At 45.6% G+C, this 19,192-nt stretch overlaps 1 long non-coding RNA gene and 1 pseudogene across 1 annotated transcript; both read right to left on the reverse strand.

The window, feature by feature from the left end:
• Positions 1 to 3,382: 3,382 nt before the first annotated feature.
• Positions 3,383 to 4,636, reverse strand: LOC119361641. Its single transcript, XR_005172925.1, has 2 exons — positions 3,956 to 4,636; positions 3,383 to 3,627 (listed from the first exon to the last, which is right to left on the reverse strand). It is a non-coding gene; the product is annotated as an uncharacterized LOC119361641 (long non-coding RNA).
• A 548-nt stretch (positions 4,637 to 5,184) lies between these two features.
• LOC119357772 lies at positions 5,185 to 15,702 on the reverse strand (annotated as a pseudogene).
• Positions 15,703 to 19,192: the final 3,490 nt, after the last annotated feature.

Genomic DNA, 19,192 nt, shown 5'->3' on the forward strand with positions numbered 1-19,192 from the left:
GACGATTGCAAGCGCAAGGGGAGGACCGAGAAGAGCGTCACAGGTCGCCGCCGCCATGGGTAACAAACTCACACGGGCCTGAAGCCCTCAACGACAGAGAACGGCTGGGGCAGTGCGAAGTAGGACGTCCCGGTCCTGAACGACACGCCCACATGGGATAGGACAACGAGTATAGCACCAGCAATGGCTTCCGCCTGCCACCGCTTCATGGCACTCGCTTACTTGCGCTCTCCGCGGACATCGATGGTCCTCGCTCAATCACCTCGTGCGGTGGCCACTGGCGACGCTGGCAAGCACCCCACCAGGCAAATCTATGAAGGGGTCTAAGGATGAGAGACGCTGCTTTTTTTTCTTTGAACATACTCCTAGATGAGAGCCGCTGCTTATCAATCAGGGCCGGCAGCACGGGGGAAAGGAGGCGATAGTTCTGCCATGCCACATCTCAAGGTATGGTAATTGCAGGTGCATTAAAAATTTCACGAGATTAAAGGGCGAGAGGATTCCGATCCGGTTCTTAGATGCGCAAGCCATGGAAGGAAACGGGTCGGTTTTTAATCGTTTGTTTTGATCATGATTGATTGACTTACCAATTGTGAAAAGGAAAATCAGGAGGGGTGGGATAGTGTACTGAAGGTGGGGTGGGAGAGAAGGTTGGACGAAAATTTTGACGTAAGAGGGGAGAGGGAACGTTACGTTTCTTTTAGATAGTAGAGATGATTAATAATTTATAAATATATGTTTTCACGTCTATTGTTTTCATAAACATTGTACATTTTTTGGATACATCTAAAATATGTTTTAATACATGTTTACATTTTTCCAAAACATGATTAACATTTTTTTTCAAATATTTGTTTTGGTGTTATTGTTTATATATATATATTAAAAAAAATCATATACGTAATTTTTTTCAAATATAAGGTTTGATGTCTTGTTTTTTCCGCATGCGTAGTACATTTTTCTTATAGATTAGAAACACATTTAACCTTTTTGTGAATTACAAGAACATTTTTATACATTACATAAACATTATTAAAAACATGTACTCCCTCCGTCCCATAATGTAAGATGCTTTTTGACACTACACTAGTGTCAAAAAATATCCTACAGTATGGGACAGAGGGAGTACATGTTTTTGAAACGCTTGATCATTTTGTAAATGTCACAATTTTTTTCCCAAAAGCTATCAACATTGCTTAAGTTATTGTAACAAACAAATTATACTGGGTTAACATTTTTCAAATTCTTGATTATAATTTTTTGAAGTAAATTATGTTTTCGAATTCTTGTATTGAATATGTATTCGAAAATACAAACAAAAGAAAAGAAAGAGAATCTAGAAACATATGGAAAAATGGGACTAAACTGAAAGTTGGGTCGGCCCATTTTTTGTGGCTGGGAAGGTGCTCCTTCAGCACGACCTTCTTTGGTCTTCTATAAGTGAGGCATAGGCGCTCCCCTCTCCAAAGGCAAAGTCTCCCAACCAACACGTCTACTAGCGTCCAACGGTGCTTCTCATGCCACCGTCGCCGTCGTCATCTGAGCAAATCAGGTCCCCTCCCCTTAGGCTGCCATCTTGGCGCTAAGAGGTGGGGGGACCTCGTACCTTTAAGATCTCTATGTTCTTCGTCAATGTCTAGTGATCATCATAGTTTTTTGAGAATAAATTTCCTTTCTTTTTTTGGCAGTGCTATGAGGTTAGAGAGTTTTCTGTTCTCGCAGATTCAATTATTTGGATCTGATGAGTTTATGTTGCTGTGTCAAGCTTTTGTTTAGTTTGATTCATTGTGGGGGTGAAATCTTTCATTGACACCATGGTGAAGATATAGTGATTCGACGGCCTACACTTTTAGGGATCAACCCTGGCCCAAGTACGTTCATCGATCAAGGCTTCCCATCTTTTTGGATGGCCGACTCAAGGCGCGTTCAAAAATCATTATTGGTAATGTTCGTGCGGGTTAAAGAGTGACAATATCGTTGCTCCAGTCCAATTGCAGTCTCTATACCTAAGTCTTTGGAGTATTTGTTCAAGCAGAGACTGATACCGCGAAGAAGGTGTTTCCAAAAGATTTCATTGCAATTCTTCATAGGAGTTACTTTGTATTTCCCCCCTTAAATCTTAGGTCCAAATCAGTGTATCTATAATTGTTATGAGTTGAATATAAAGTAACAGATGTTTCTAAAAAAAGATGCTCCCTTCAAATTTGGGCACAATCAAACCTGGCCAACTAGGTCGTTCCTAGCGTGCCAGCCCATTAGCACGTGTGTCTGGCCCATCATGGGCCTAGCTGACATGTGGCTAAACGGGTCGTGCCCGACACGCGGCGCGCCATGGGCCATTCCCGGGTCGTGAGGTGAGGCCTGTGTGCCTGGACGACTCGTTTTATTTATTTTCCTGTTTAATTTTTGTATATATATACTAAAAAATCCACCCTCTCCCCCCCCTTCCCAAAAAAATCATCTGAAATTGGCCCAAAACGCGTGGCCCATTAGCGATTAATGTGTCACAGACCAGCCCATTTATTATGTGTGTCGTGACTTGGCGATTATATTGGCAGTAAATTAATTATTACGCGTGGCCCCAGTCAGTCTAACATGAACCTCCTACGTGGATAATTTACTGAGTTCCCATTCTTTGCCGTGCGTTCTTCTACCACACGGGTGGCGTGTGATTTTCATGTAGTGACCATTCATTAGTCACTTCCCTTAAAAAACTTGAAGAAGATCAAACAAACAACAAAACCTGGTAAAACAAATTCATATATAGTCCTCGCAGGTACAACGCTCAAGCGGATGGCGACGTTTCCTCTTCGAGTTTGTCTTTCGGATTTTGATCTCCCTCGTGTTTATCTATTTGGACGTAGTCGATGGAGCTCCGACGTATATTCCTGTCGTCTCCTTGGGACGGCGAGGTTAGAGTTTCTTGTACGGGATTTAGTCGCTTGGTGGCCTTGGAATCTTGATGTAATAATTTGTATTATGTTTGAGATACTTCATAACTTTGGTGAATTTTTATAATAGATCGATTCTTTTCAAAAAACTAGTCATACTAGATAATACCCCGCGCGTTGCGGCGGGAATTTGTAGCAATGATTTATTTTGGAACAAAATACCAAATATATTATATGCATGTGACAGCAAATAATGTACTAATGCAGAAATGTCATGTATGAATTCGCATCACATCGAATGATGTTGACCATTTAGAAAAAATCAAGCCACCTAAAAAGGTAAATAATAACAGCTTATAACCACCTAAAAATGATAATTAATAACAACTTAACCTTTTGGGTATGCCTGTGGTTAGGCTGAAAGGTTTCAATTTCGTAAAATCATCTAAACCAATAAGATGTTCACAAAAGTCATTACAATCTTGGCCGTATTTACATTTCACACATATTACAGATTTTTTGAATTACATAACAATAAAATGAGTATCTTACATTTGTCGATCTTCTGTACATGCATGAGAAGAATTTGGTGGTAACTAAATGTTCTTTCTGAAGTACAATCCAAAAGCTGCAAACTTGAATGTTTCGGATAGACATGACCTAGAGCCCTCAAATGAGAAATAAAAAAATTAGTGTACCAAGTTTTTTCTCCACCTCGAATTCAGTCTGAATACTCCTGAAAATATTAGATGGATACCATATGAAACAAAAAAAAATAAAATGCTACCGGTTTCTGTTTTTTTTTGGAGAAAAGGGATCACACTTGAAACCAAAACTTTGCTAACTTAGCGACCTGTGTCTTCTTAATTTTTTTAATTGTTACTCCTTATGCCTGCTATGATATGACACTTCAAACTAAAAACTGCAGTTCGCTCTTTGCTGACAAATAAATAAATAATAATGCTTCAAGATAAGATAATCAAATGGGTTGGGCTGTGTGAAGTAACCATCAGAAGCTAATAGAGACCGCTCCGTAGAGAAGGATAAGGATAAGACGTACATACAGTAGTAGTGGGAAGGATAAGGAGTCGCTCATTGTTCTGCTGTGGCGCGGGTGGCCGGATCAGCATGCACCGGCGGCTGTGCAGCCGATGTGGAGGTAGCCCAAGTTGGCCGCGGCTAGTTGCTGGATAGCAGCACGGTCCAGATTCTTGAGCTCATCCTCTCGTCGCAGATCTGCAGCCCTGCGCCCCTGCCCGACGCCGCACCAGTGGCTGGTCTGATTCTGGTGGAACCGACCAGAACCAATCCCCCCAACGGCGTCGGCGCTCCCTTGGCCAGAATAGAGTCAGAGACGAAAGGTAAGGACCATGTCTCCACAGCAGTCATCTCGACTAAACACACGGGGATATGGGAGATTGTAGGAAAAAATGGCTTGAAGATCAGAGAAATGAATCTGGTACAGAGAGAGGGAGGGAAAGGTCACTGCAGAGGGAGCACCCATCTGTCCCCAACCAAACCTCGCAATCTTCGCTACTCCGTCGCTTCGCTCAAGCATAGCCGCTCATACCATGGAAGAGAGATATTTGTAGAGCGGGGGAGAAGAAGGATCGTGAAGGGGAAAAGATTGGGCAGGGGATAGGAATGGCCATGAGGACGCGGATGGCCCGGCGGAGGAGTAGTGGGGAGTCGAGGATAAGAGGCGATGCGTCATCGGTTATAGAACAACAGGAACACGTCGACGGGCGAAACTGCCGCTGGAGATCCTTCGCTACTCTAGCTATTTATATTGGAGGGGTAGTGGGGAGTCAGGATAAGAGGCGATGCATCATCGGTTACAGAACAACATGAAGATGAGCCAATACTAAATTAAATCACACCATTTACTTCAAAAAATCATACCATTAACCGAAACAGAGAAAAAATGAATTGCTGACATGGGTGGGTTGCTGATGTGGAAGGCTGCTGATGTGGATAGGCTACATGTTAAGATAAATAAATTAGTGAGGATCAACTTCTTAAGTATATAGGATACAGTACTACTATATAACAAGCTACACTGCCTACAAGCAAAGCACGACTATACTTACATTATATTAGTAGATGCATCTGAAGTAAAACATATACTCCCTCCATTCGAAATTACTTGTCTCAAAAATGAATGTATCTAGAACTAAAACACGTCTAAATATATTCATTTCTGCGACAAGTAATTCCATATATAGTAGAACAATCTGGCTTGCCCGACAAGTCGAAATTACATGGCAACCAATCGGTACGACGAGCAGAATGATCAAGCGGTTGCTTCTTCCGTTGACGACAACTTGGCGTATCCAGCAGCCCCAAGCTGGTTGTCGCTGTTCTCTTTGCGCTTGTAGTAGAACGCGGTCATGGCGCAGACGGCGAACAGCTGCACCAGTGCCATCAGAGCCGCGTACACAAAACCCAGGAGCAGCCCAAGCGCCACGCTACCGCCCGGGCATGTCGTCGCGAGCGTGTGCACCGGTGATAAGACGGCGGCCAGGGCGCCGATAACGGCGACGTACAGCACGACCTGCCTTCTCTTCCCCTTGGCCAGCCTCCACGCCCTGCCTAACGCGGCCGCGCCGTGGCAGCCGGGCTCGGCCACCGCCACGACCACGCTGAAGGAGCACAGGAAAGAGAAGTAGACGAGGAAGACGGCGGCCGCACCGAAGAGCAGGCCCGACGCCAGGAGGAGCACCATGAAGTACTTCCTCAGCATGACCATGAGGACGCCGAGAAGAAGCACACCCACGAACGCCAGAAGCACGATGCAGACGATTTCCAGGACGTAGACGAAGGCGAGCGTGAGAAGGGGTCAATAGCTCCTGTGCGACGTTTTTGAGGTGAATTGGCAAGAGTGCGACGTTGTTCGAGCAAATGGCTGTGGTGTGACAATTTTGAGCAGGCAAATAGCCCACATATGACATGGCTGTTAAATGTGGTTAAATTGGTCGTCAACCAAGCCTGCCCGTTTATATTAGGACATGTGGGTCCAACCTAATTGTTCCTCAAAACAGCTGACCGTACCCTGCCGCCCGACCGTGTCGGGCCCGCCACTCTGCCCCCCTTCTTCTCCGGTGGCGGCGGATCTTGCATTCTCGGTGGCGGCGGCGGAGCCCTCGTTCTCAACGGCGACGGAGCCTTCGTCCTCAGAAAATGGTGAGTGAATTCAAACCCTAGTCGCCCTCCCGTTCCTCTCTCTGGCCCGTAGATCTCAGCTCGTTTCCTCTGTTTTCGCTTGCGGAATCAATAGGTTGTGAGGGGAGCCCGTGGGCATATTGAGATGGAGCCGCCAGATTCAACTTCGAATAGGTAATGCGCCTCTCTCCGATCCAATTTTGCATGCAATTAGGGGGTGGCCTCATCTGCCTTTTCTCACGGGCTCACACTGTCTGCCACTGACAGAGGGGATGCTGCCGCTCGGACCTTCGAATTGACAGTCAATTTCTTTCCATCAAAGGTAAAATTAGTTGATGGTAGCATACAAAACATTGAGAGAGACACTATTGTTAAATGGGAGGTTGAGTTTACATAGATTGATCCACAAGTTCTACAGAACATGGGAGAGACGGCAGTGAAGAAATGGGTGGAAAAAATTGGCGAGAATATTGTTTGGGGTCCAGAGCAAGAAGTATCACTGTTGCGGTTTGATGATTGGAAAGGAGAGTATGTGAGAATAGAAGATGGTGAACAGATTGTTGAAGAAATCGATCGGCAAAACGGCTGGACAAGCAAACGGGCTAATTTTTTTTGCTGAGCTCGTTGATCTGAATATTTTTTTCGAAGGTTGGATATGTGCCATCACAATTGGCTGTGCAGATGGTAGATGATGATTGGGCAACACAGAGGCCATTGATTCCCATGTGTACTGAACTTACAGTAATACCTGAAGAGGGACAGGTGACTGGAACTGAAACTGAAACTGAAACTGCAGCAACTGTTGATTGGAATGTAGTTGAATTAGATGAGCCTACTGATTTGGTCATTGCACCAATGCCTGACATTGAGATGGCCAAACTTTTTGGCATTCCAGTCGATGACAGAGATAAGCAGGAGAGGGGTGAATCTAGTTTGCCTGCTAATGCTGATGAAGAAGTAGATGGACAGTTGATGGAACAAGCTGCAGATGAGGTAGATGATGCACATGATGATGAGCTGGTGCATGTGTATGACAAAGAAAACCCTGTCATTGAAGTAGATAAGTTGTTCCCAAGCATGAAGGAGTTTAGGATGTGTTTCAAGACTTATGCAGTGAAACATGAGTTTAATGCCAAGACTGTTTGGACTGATAGAAAGAAGTTTTATGCGAGGTGCAGAGGATTTGATGGTAGTGTGAAGCCTTGCAAGTGGTACATATCTGCTAGACTGCAACCTGATGGAAGTACTGTTAGGGTTAACCAAATCCCCAATCAACATACTTGTATTACAAGTTCACAGAGAGTATCAATCATGACATCACAACTTTGGGTTGCAGAAAAAATCACCCCAATTTTAGCCAAAACACCAAACTCTACTGCCAAGAAACTCAAAGTAGACTTGGAAAAGATGTACCCCATTAAACTGAAATATACCACAGTGTGGAAGGCAAAACAAAGGGCAATGAAAAATTTATATGGTGATTGGGCAAAAACATTTAGGATGCTTTACAACTTCAAAGCAGAAGTGGATAAGAGGTCACCTGGCAGTGTTGTGGAGATAGATACAGAGGTATCAGCCGAAGGTGAAATCAAGTTCTCCAAGTTTTTTATGGCTTTGAAGCCTTGCATCGATGGGTTCAAAGCAGGGTGCCGTCCATATTTGAGCATAGACTCATCATTTTTGACAGGCAAGTGGAATGGTCAGTTGGCAGCATGCAATGCTCTAGATGGACATAACTGGATGTTTCCTATTGCTGTTGGCTTGTTTCAGTCAGAAACAGAGGCTTCATGGACATGGTTCATGATCCAGTTGAAAAATGCCTAGGGCCAGTGTCACCTTTGGCTATACACACAGATGCATGTAAGAGGCTTGAAAATTCAGTGAAAAATGTTTTCCCACATGCTGAGCAGAGGGAGTGCTTCGCTCATTTGTGGATCAATTTGATCAAAAAATTTAGAGGAGAAGAATTTGGGCGCATGTGGCCAACAGCAAGATCTTATACTAGACAGACACACAAATATATCATCTTGATAAGATAATGGCAGCATGTGATGAGTTTGGTCCATGGCTGAACACCTACCATTCTTTGTTATGATACAGGTCAGCAGTCAACACTGCCATCAAGTGTGACCACATCAACAATAATTTGGTAGAGAGTTTCAACAACAAGGTGAAGGAGTTAAAAGATTTGCATGTGCATGACATGGTTGACCAAATCAGGATCATGCTCATGCGGTTGTGGGAATTGAGAAGAAGGATAGGTGATTATCTGTAAGGTGATAAGCTTCTAGCAATGGTACAACAGGTGGTCAATAGGAGCAGATGTCTTTCACATTTGTTTGTTGAAAAATCTTCATCTTGGGGTGCTGAAGTTAGAGATAACAAAACTGGAAGGAGACATGTTGTTAACACTGAATTGCATGATTGCACTTGCTTTGAGTGGCAACACACTGGTAAACCATGTGAGCATGCCATTCTCTTCTTAGCATCCCAACCGAAGATAAACATGCACTCATATTTGCATGAATATTATTCGGTAGCAAGATTCAAAGCTGCATATGCTACTCCAATTCCAGCACTTACAGATCAGTCTCAGTGGCCTGAAGTGGACATTGAATTTTCCATGTGTCCTCCCTTGACGAAAAGAAAGGCTGGCAGGCCTAAACAGAGTAGATTCAAGGCATGGTTTGAGAAAGGTGGGAGTAGTAAGAAAGGAAAGAAAGATGGAAAGCCAAAAAGGTAACAAAAACATATGCAAGTTGTGCCAGGAACTTGGGCACAGAGTGGGATCTGTCAAATGCCGTTACACTCCTGATAAGCCAAAGTATGTTCTTGTTTATTTGTCTGTGTTCTGATTTGGTGCTTTTTTCCAATTATTATATCTATAACATTTTCCCAATGGCCAGGAGGAAGCGAGCAAGTCAGCCCCTTGTTGTTGAACAGTGTTGGCCAACAAAAAAAGCAAGAGTCAATGGCGGTAGAAAGAAGAGAAGTGTGCCTGAGCCTGAGCAGACTGAAGAAAATCCTGCTGCAGTCAACATTCAGACTGAAGAAACTGCTCTCGAGGTTGAAACTGAACTTGAGAGTGTCGAGGTTTAGACTGAAGAAACCCATGCTGAGGTACACATCGAAGAAACTAAAACTGCTGTCAACATTGAGACTGAAGACACAGATCACGAGGGTGTTGGCGAGGTGTTGAAAAGACCAGTGAAGAAAATCAAGATGATCAGTGAACTTGTGTGTGTAGTAGAACAAAAAACAAGAAGTGGTAAGGCGAAGAAGGGCACGCGACGTGGTAGGAAGAGGTAGAACAGAGAACAGTTTGAAAATTTGGGGCATGTAATAATTTTTGTAACTTGGTACATACTGGTAGTCACTATGTATCCCCGTATTTCTATTCGAACTTGTTTGTTGGTACCTTGTCTAAACCAGCCAAATAAAATTCAAATTTAAATTCAAATTTGGGCTCAAATTTGAATTAGGGATGGGTATTGATGTTTTAATGCTATCTAAAATACCTCAAATGAAATATGTTTGCTTGCTGATCATTCCGAACCCTTTTGGTAAGTTGAACTCATAGTCATGAAAAGTGTGTCTCAAATGACCTTCAAAAGTAGGGTAAACGGCCTTATATTTAAGCAAGTTTTTTTGGCACCTTGTCTAAACCAGCCAAATAATTTTCTACACATCTATTCTATCTATATAGTGTAAATCTAAAGTCTCACTATTTATTGAATTACTTTTCTATTGTTATTATTTTTGAAAAAACAAGATTTAATAGAAAATTATATATATAACAAGTTTAAAACATGAAAATGAGAAAAGTAAGTTAAGATCTTTCTTAGTCAATCCAAAATGAAGTTTTGGTGAGGTTTTCACACTTTTCATTTTCAAAACCCCACCTACTCTCGGGTGCCCACTACTCTCTCCCTTGAACTTCATACTACATTGTTCGAGGAATGACAATTTTGTGAAGGATTTTTCGTAAAAATGTATGTAAACCATATTTATATATTTTTTCTCGTTACTATACGACATAATAAGACTATGTGCGCAAGTTTTATATTTTTTTGATTTTTTTGAATTAGTTATGCTCAACCCTAATCAGTCAAAACCCCTCAAAACCCCGCACACTACCGGGTCGTCGATCGTTGTGCGTGGACGGTTGACATCAGGCGCTAGGGTTAGCTACAGTGTGCATTGATCCGCATGAGACGCGCTGATTGGTTGAATCAGTGTGCATCGATCCGCATGAGACGCGCTGATTGGTTGAATCGGTGGGGTTTGGATCAGCCTCTCTCGTTGGGGCATCAGGACCGTTCATTTGAATCCAACAGCAAGAGTTGACACGGTGCATTGACCAAGCCTACGCAGTGCCCTTTCCATCATTGCATGCGTGCCCGTGCCTACCCGCAACATGCATGCCCACCCGCAGAACTGCGCCCGTGCGTTGCATGCATGCCCTCGACGTAGCCCTGCTCCGCCACCCCATCGACGCAGTAAGCTGTCGCATGCCTACCATTATAACCGACGCATCGTCGCATCAAAGCATGCACCCGACCATAATGCAGCAGCCCGATGAAGACAACCAAAAAGCCAACACTGCATGGCGTGCTGTACATGACGTGCTCCTCTTTAAGGACGCAATACTGGCATGGGGTATCGATGCAGTTCAAATGGCGTGCTGCCCGTTACAAGATGGGAAAATGAAGGCGTCCATTATTATCACGTCTCCCATCGACCGAATGTTTCCCTCTAGCCAGGCCCTAGCAAGATGTGCAAATTAATGGGATACAACATGAATGCACGGGCGGCGCACGCAGAGAACCCGGGGCAGGCGTGCCCCCTTCCCACGACGGCACAGACGCGTGCGCGAGCCCGTCCCCCTTGAGCCACGACCGGTGGCACAGAAGGATCACAGCCCGTTTCCCACGCTTGTGTACACACTTTCATGGGGTGCCACCAAACGCCGCCCGCCCATTAATTCTACGGGGTGAAACCACATCGCACTTGGGCTATTTAAGCCGGGCACTATCGTCTTCCTCTCCCTCACCCCCTCATCCACACCCCTGTTGGGGAACGTAGTAATTTCAAAAAAAATTCTACGCACACACAAGATCATGGTGATGCATAGCAACGAGAAGGGAGAGTATGATCTACGTACCCTTGTAGACCGACAGCGGAAGCGTTATGACAACGTGGTTGATGTAGTCGTATGTCTTCATGACCCGATTGATCAAGCACCGAAACTACGACACCTCCGAGTTCTAGCACATGTTCAGCTCGATGACGATCCCCGGACTCCGATCCAGCAAAGTGTCGGGGAAGAGTTCCGTCAGCACGACGACATGGTGACGATCTTGATGTTTTACCGTCACAGGGCTTCGCCTAAGCACCGCTACAATATTATCGAGGAGTATGGTGGAGGGGGGCACCGCACACGGCTAAGAGAACGATCACGAAGATCAACTTGTGTGTCTAGGGGTGCCCCCTGCCCCCGTATATAAAGGAGCAAGGGGAGGAGGCCGGCCGGCCCTATTGGCGCGCCAAGGAGGAGTCCTCCTCCTAGTAGGAGTAGGACTCCTACTAGGAGGGGGAAAGGAAGTGGGGAGGGAGAAGGAAAGGGGGGCGCCGCCCCCCCTCTCCTAGTCCAATTTGGACCAGGGGGAGGAGGCGCGCGGCCCACCCTGGCTGCCCTTCTCTCTCTCCACTAAGGCCCATACGGCCCATTACTTCTCCCGGGGGGGTCCGGTAACCCCCCGGCACTCCGGTTTTCTCCGAAATCACCTGGAACACTTCCGATGTCCGAATATAGCCATCCAATATATCAATCTTTATGTCTCGACCATTTTGAGACTCCTCGTTATGTCCATGATCACATCCGGGACTCGAAACTAACTTTGGTACATCAAAAACTCATAAATTCATATAACTGTCATCGAAACCTTAAGCGTGCGGACCCTACGGGTTCGAGAACAATGTAGACATGACCGAAACATGTCCCCGGTCAATAACCAATAGTGGAACCTGGATGCTCATATTGGCTCCCACATATTCTACGAAGATCTTTATCGGTCAGACCGCATAACAACATACGTTGTTCCCTTTGTCATCGGTATGTTACTTGCCCGAGATTTGATCGTCGGTATCTCAATACCTAGTTCAATCTCGTTATCGGCAAGTCTCTTTACTCGTTTCGTAATACATCATCTCGCAACTAACTTATTAGTTGTAATGCTTGCAAGGCTTATGTGATGTGCATTACCGAGAGGGCCCAGAGATATCTCTCCGACAATCGGAGTGACAAATCCTAATCTCGAAATACGCCAACCCAATATTTACCTTTGGAGACACATGTAGAGCTCCTTTATAATCACCCAGTTACGTTGTGACGTTTGGTAGCACACAAAGTGTTCCTCCGGCAAACGGGAGTTGCATAATCTCATAGTCATAGGAACATGTATAAGTCATGAAGAAAGCAATAGCAACATACTAAACGATCGGGTGCTAAGCTAATGGAATGGGTCATGTCAATCACATCATTCTCCTAATAATGTGATCCCGTTAATCAAATGACAACACATGTCTATGGTTAGGAAACATAACTATCTTTGATTAACGAGCTAGTCAAGTAGAGGCATACTAGTGACGTTTAGTTTGTCTATGTATTCACACAAGTATTATGTTTCCGGATAATACAATTCTAGCATGAATAATAAACATTTATCATGACATAAGGAAATAAAATAATAACAATATTATTGCCTCTAGGGCATATTTCCTTCAACCCCATCCTCTGCCTCCTCTGCCCTCCTTCTTCCTTCTTCTCCATCAAACCAGATCGAGCCCTCGAGCCACCCCGCCACCATGCAGTACAACGCCCCCATCTACCGCTTCCCTCCAACCGTGCCGGAAAGGTTCTACCCGGTCGGAGTGTATGTAGAGAGAACCCTTAGGGTTTGGGCGATCTCGAGGTGGAGGGGCGCAAGGGAGTTAACGGAGTTCTTCCTTGCGGCCGGCTTCCGCCACCTCCCCCGCGGCTCTCCTCGGATGTACCATCTTGAGGAGGTCAACCACAACGGCGTTGTGGTTGGGCTCCTCGCCACGTTCACTAACCCTTTCGATGCTTTCCATCTCCTCGGGCGAGCGTATTGGGTTGGTTGTGAGTTCATAGCTTTCACAACCTACAATATCTTCACTGACTTCAACGCCATCTTCCCCAACAACGGCGTTATGCACACGCTCCCGTACCCCATCAATAACGTGGAGGAGTGAAGGGCGGCGCCCGGAGGAGCGAGGTGGCCCCGGAGAAGGAGGAGAAGAAGAACCCAAAGAACCCGTGTTTGGTGCCCCCCTATCTATCTAGATCTATCCTATTAGTTTTTTTAAGTTGTAATCATTATGCTACTATTATTAAGTTTTGCTAGTACTTTAAGTTGTAAGGCTATCATGGAGTTGTAAGGCTATTGTGGAACTATGGGTTGCAATCGTTATGCTACTATATATATTGTGTGTTTCGTGCTATTATTTGTGGATTGCTATGGTTTGTTTTTGCTTATTATTCGTGTATTGCTATGGGTTGCTACGGGCCCGGGTTTCTACACCCCAATCACCACACCCAAACCATGGACATGCAACTAGGAGCCCCATGCAAACCCACTATGGACATGGGTGCAACTAGAAAATGCAAACTAATTTACTTCGGACACTTCATGCAAGCATGCAACTCATTTAGTTCATGGAACCGTAGACATGCATAAAAACAATTAACATTTAGTCTTAGTGCATCAAAAAGTGATCCATCATAAAATTTAGTGCAAGAAAAAAGCCAAAATAAAAGGACAAGTAACATTTCATTGGGCCCCATTTTATTTGTCGAAGTTAGAGGTGGGCTGGTGCCCCTACGCGGGTGGGCTGGTCTTGGGCATGGTTATTTTCTCAGGGCCCATTTTCTCACGGCCCAACATCTATTCGGTAGCCCAGTTTTGTTTTTTTACTAGAAACTGAATTTGGATGTGTACTTTGTTAACTGAAGAACAAAAACAGAGGAAACAGAGCATGAATACTGAATAGGGCCCCTGAGAATATCATTACAATAATTCAAGCAAGTTTTGCTTCACACTAATTCAAATTCATCTAACAAATGGTCCCTGGCTAACTCAAACTACTGGGCACCCCTGAAACTAGTTGACACACTAACTGAAACTCTAAAAAATTCTAGCAATTGATGAACATCAAGTAAAATAAACCCATAGCAATGACACAACCATAAAATGCTCTAACCATCATATTTGCTTGCTGCTTCAAATCGATGAGATGCTTTAGTTGCTTGCCAATTTTCTTCAATTCACACTTCAATTCTGCACTGTGCATCATCGGATCGGCTCTGTCCGCCAAATTGGGGGCTTGTTCCACGGCAAGCCGCCCCCCAAAATTGAGCTCTTGGGTTCCGGTTGATCCCTCCAATTTCAACCTTTCAACATAGTCATCGAGCCACTCAAAATGCCCACATTTCTTCAGAACCTGAAAAACAGGGGGCCGGAGGCGTATGAATCATAGATCCACCACCCAGATCCACCGCCCTAATTCGAGGAAAAAAAGAAAGAAATCAGGAGAAATTAGACCATATGATTGGTCAAGAATACAGATCTAACCTGCCCTGGCTGTGGCCTGCTCAAGCATTTCACAAACTCGCGCCCACGATTGCCATTTTCTTCCCTCACACAAGTCAAACGCTTCAGAGGCTTCATGCGCGGGCAATCGGGGCATCTTGTCAACGACAGTGGACCATAATGCGTCCATGATTGGCGGGAGGCCGAAGTCGAGCTAGACATCACTCGCCGGCGGCGCGCTTCGTTGCCGGAGCAGAGGAAGAAGAAGGTGGGAAAGGAAAGGGGCAGGGCAAGCAATGGAGGGCGAGGGGGTTGGGTGGGCTGGCTCGGGCTTGTGGCTGGCTCTGCTCGGGGCACGCTGATGAGCACGGGCATGCTTGCGTGGATAAGTTGTGGGTCCCACCCGCATGCGAGTAATTGTTAGGTCCCGCGTGTCATAACTCGAATCGCTAACCCCTCGTGTTTTTCATTTCATGGTTAAACGGAGCCATGTCATATTGAAGCTATTGTTTGCTTCTAAAACGTCGCATCACAGCCATTCATTCCAACAACGTCGTACTCCTTTTAATTCGCATGAAAAACGTCACACAAGAGTTATTGACCCCGTGAGAAGAGGGCCCTTGAGCTGCGCCTTGGCGCGCGCCCAAGATAAAGGTAGCGGGCTGCTCCTCGCCGGAGTACGTCGAGACGGCGGCGAAGAAGAGGACGATCCGGACGGCCGAGGTGACGACAACCGAGAGCAGGAGGTACCCCGCGCCCACGAGCAGCAGCTCCCTGGTGTCATCCTGGATCTCATGTACGAGCCTGGCGAAGTCCGGGCTGCCCGGGTCGGTGCTGTTCAGCGCCTTGGCGTCGAGCTGGATCTCGTCAGCGAGGGGCTGGATGGCGAGGTCGCTGCCTAGGAGGAGCAGCGCGGTGGAGGCGGCGACGACGGTGTAGAGCGCAAAGAAGAGCCTCCTGTTGCGGGTCGGGAGGAGGAGGCCTTCCTTTAGGAAGTTGAAGAACGAAGTCGCCATGGCTATGGGTCGATCGATCGAGTAGCTAGCTAGCTGGAAATGACCGCGATGATGCTGCTGAGAGAAGAGAGACGCACTGATGATATATAGTACTAGCAGAGTAGAAGTACAGGAGATTACTGGGTAATCGTCAAGGAAGGCAGGGGATTACTATTAGATAATTAACCCAAGGATCGGGTTTGCCTTCTTCTCATGCTCCCATCCGTGCTCCTACTTTATTTTATGGCTGTTTTTTTTTTCTTTCATAATCTAATCATCTCTTGATTTTAAAGGGATGAGCCTGAGCCTTATTTTGTTTCAATCAAAGCAGGCCACGTACGCGGAAGCATGGATGGGCGCACGCGGGACGCAGGCAAGTCTCGTCCTTAACGCGTGGCGAATCTCTACTATTAAAGGAGAATCGAACGTCGTGATGGTTCGACCTCCTCCCCACGCTATCGATACCTCATCCCACCCACGCAGGCACCCACGTCCGCTCGTGCCCTTCCTCCGCGCGATTGAAAAAAAATCAGGAAACAACTGCGACCCACGCACACAACGACCCACGTCCACGCCCTCTGTGTCCTCCGCCCCTCTCGCTCCTGACCCCCCCTCTCTATTTGGATCTCACAGAGAAATCGCTGCCGCCGCCGGCCGCGCCCACCGCCAACACACGGATTTGCCACGATGGCCTACCCTTCTTCATCGTCGTTTGATGCTCATCTCGGTCGCCGTCGTGCAGCTCCTGTACGCCGCCCTTGTACAACTTGCTCGCTGCCGCTTCAATGGAATACTCCCATGACGATGCAGGGGAAGCTGGCGGGTGGCGGGAGCCTGCGGTTGCCCAGATCACGCAGCCGACGGCTGGGTGGTATACGAGCACAACCTTGTGGGGCAGGTGTAGCCGTGGAGGAGGGTAGACGGATGAGAAGGAGGCTGCTCGCTGAGAGTGTGTCAGCCAAGGAAGAAGCCGGCCAGCTCTCCACAGGGTATGTACGTCGTCCCCGCCATACTGCCATGCCCCTGCATCCTGGGTTGACACCATTCACCGAGACGATGCGAGGCGGTTCTCCATCTATGGGTTGCTCCGAGCGGTGAGGTAATGTCGCCTCTTATCCATGACGACAGTGGCAGAGGAGGAGGAAGAAAGCAGCATGGGAAAGGCCATCTAGGAAATGTTAGTGTCGCCGTCATCTCTTGCAGGCCCTCGCTGCTTCCTCAATCTTCACCAGTCACCTTGGAGGACACGGACGTGGCTCTCGTTGGTGGGGGAAACAGAGAGGCGGCGGCCGAGCAGGCAGCGGGTGGTACCCACAGGAGAAGCAGCGGGATTTTTCACAACCACACTAGCAGCAGCGCTAGCTCCTTGGGGGTGAATGCAGTGGCATCGGATGTTACCAAGCTCCAGGACGTGTGCCAAGGAGAAGATCTTCTTCGTAAGCATTCTTCCTCTCATGATCTCTCAAATTTTGGTTATTCCTCCTGTCACTTCATTTGGTCTTGTGAAGATTCCGTTCATAACCGCTGCTATGCTCTGTTAGTCTGTTGGTCTGTGTGTTAGTCTCATGGAGTAGCGATGGAGACTCAGTGACTGTAGTGCACCTATTTTGTGTTGCATAGGCTTCGCATTTTCTGCTCACATCGAGCATTGCTTTCAGTTGTTGCAACATCAGATGCTCATACATGCTTATGCTTCTTTGTATCTCCTTGTCGTATGTATATACATGATGCAGTCTTAGTGCATCAATTTCCCACGACGTAATATTAGCTGATCTTTGCTTTTGTTATCACAAGAAGTCTTAGATTCGGGTGTACACTGACAACAAGATAGCTACTCATGTTTTAATCAGAGATTGTTCTTGCATAGCCGGTTCAGCCAAAAAAATTGTCCAAAGTTACTTTCATGTTTTTTGCACCCAGTTCATTTTAATATAAAAGCTTTCTTTTCGAGAACCTCTTATAAATGCCTCTCCTGATATATAATCAGTGGGTTCGATGACAGTAGGTTGATTTAAACCATGGTACTATACACTGAGAATTATTGCATCTATAAATTTTCCCAGTGAATTGAGAAAGAAATCCGTATATAGATATAAACAGTTAAAAGGCCTTATAGACAACTGCTCCTCTTTTTATTTAATTTTTCAAGTTTCTGGACAGAATATTCTGAAATATGTTCGTGGTACCTGATATATCTATGAATTTATGAAGAGATAGGTACATGTATGAAGAGATTCGTTGTACTAACTGAAGAAGTTCTGAGCTATCATCTAACTTAACTATTGCAGATTTATTTATATAGTCCATGTTTTACTTTTTCCTTATTAACGAATGGAGTGGATTATGAGGTCTCCTATTTCAATTAGTTTCTTGGTTGGTTTGCTTAAAGTAATTCGTTTTATTGTTCCAGCACGGTCAGTTTCTAGCATCAGCGGCCCTGTAGAGATCACCCAGGACTTTTGAACCCGCAAGCACTGCACTTGCCTCAGCCTCCATAGCGTCACAGAAACTTGGGATTTGGTGGACAAAATGACCGTTCCTTCACCGTCCCAATCATGGCCCAACATTATCCTGACCAGTAGCCTGTATGAAGCCTCCATCCAGACTGAGTTTTTTTAGCAAGCCCCTTTGCGGTTTCTGCCATGAGCACTTCTGTCTTGCTGGTGGTGTTGGGTGCTGGCTTGGCTCCTGGAACAAGGCTTGTTTGCCTTTGTCACTAGAGTCCGAGATCACAAGCTGCTCTTGGTGACAGCCCAGTAGCTCAGAAGAAAGGCTACTAGAGCCAAAATTGGCACTGTACAAATTATATTTTGTATGATTTTCAATGTCCTTTGGGGTGAAAGGCAGTAACTGCACAATGATGTTCAAATCATATTTCATTTGTTTGTTTATTTAATCAGTTTCACTTTCATTTGATTCTTCGTTCAGTTTCGAGTCAGCCTTCTAGATCAGAGTAATTGAAATTGAGATATAATATTTGGTCAATGATTGTAGTGTGAAGAAAGTTTGGCTTATGCTATTTCAATCTTCAGCTGCGTGTATGAATCAGGAACAAATATAGTTCAAGTATTCTGAAGTGAGATGCGTTATTGTTGTTTCCTTCCTTTTTCATTTGTCTGCCACATAATTTTGTTTTAGGATCGTATGGTGAAATGCTAAGAGTCAGTTTCATTTGTAGGTATCAATACCAATAGTGTCAAGTGCAGACATATCGACGATTTTGTCTCTATAATAGCCTTTCAGAAGGGACTGCAATAAAAGATATTGTGGCAAACATTACGTGGTGTGTAGATATGGAGTCAGCTATGCATTGCTACTGCACTACTATGACTGCACCAACCGAAATACCAAGGTACGGTTTCTCCAGAATTCTACTAACGCCGGGAAACTCAGGTTTTGCAATTGACTCTGCTCATCCAAGAGGCGGGCAACGAGATCAGATATTCGATAGCCAGAGGAGAGGACCATCACTCAACTGCCAAGCAAATATGAGCATGCGCATCACAAGTTTACGAGCTCTACATTTTACCAT

This window comes from Triticum dicoccoides, chromosome 1A (assembly GCF_002162155.2).
Source record: "Triticum dicoccoides isolate Atlit2015 ecotype Zavitan chromosome 1A, WEW_v2.0, whole genome shotgun sequence".
NCBI classification, from domain to species: domain Eukaryota; kingdom Viridiplantae; phylum Streptophyta; class Magnoliopsida; order Poales; family Poaceae; genus Triticum; species Triticum dicoccoides.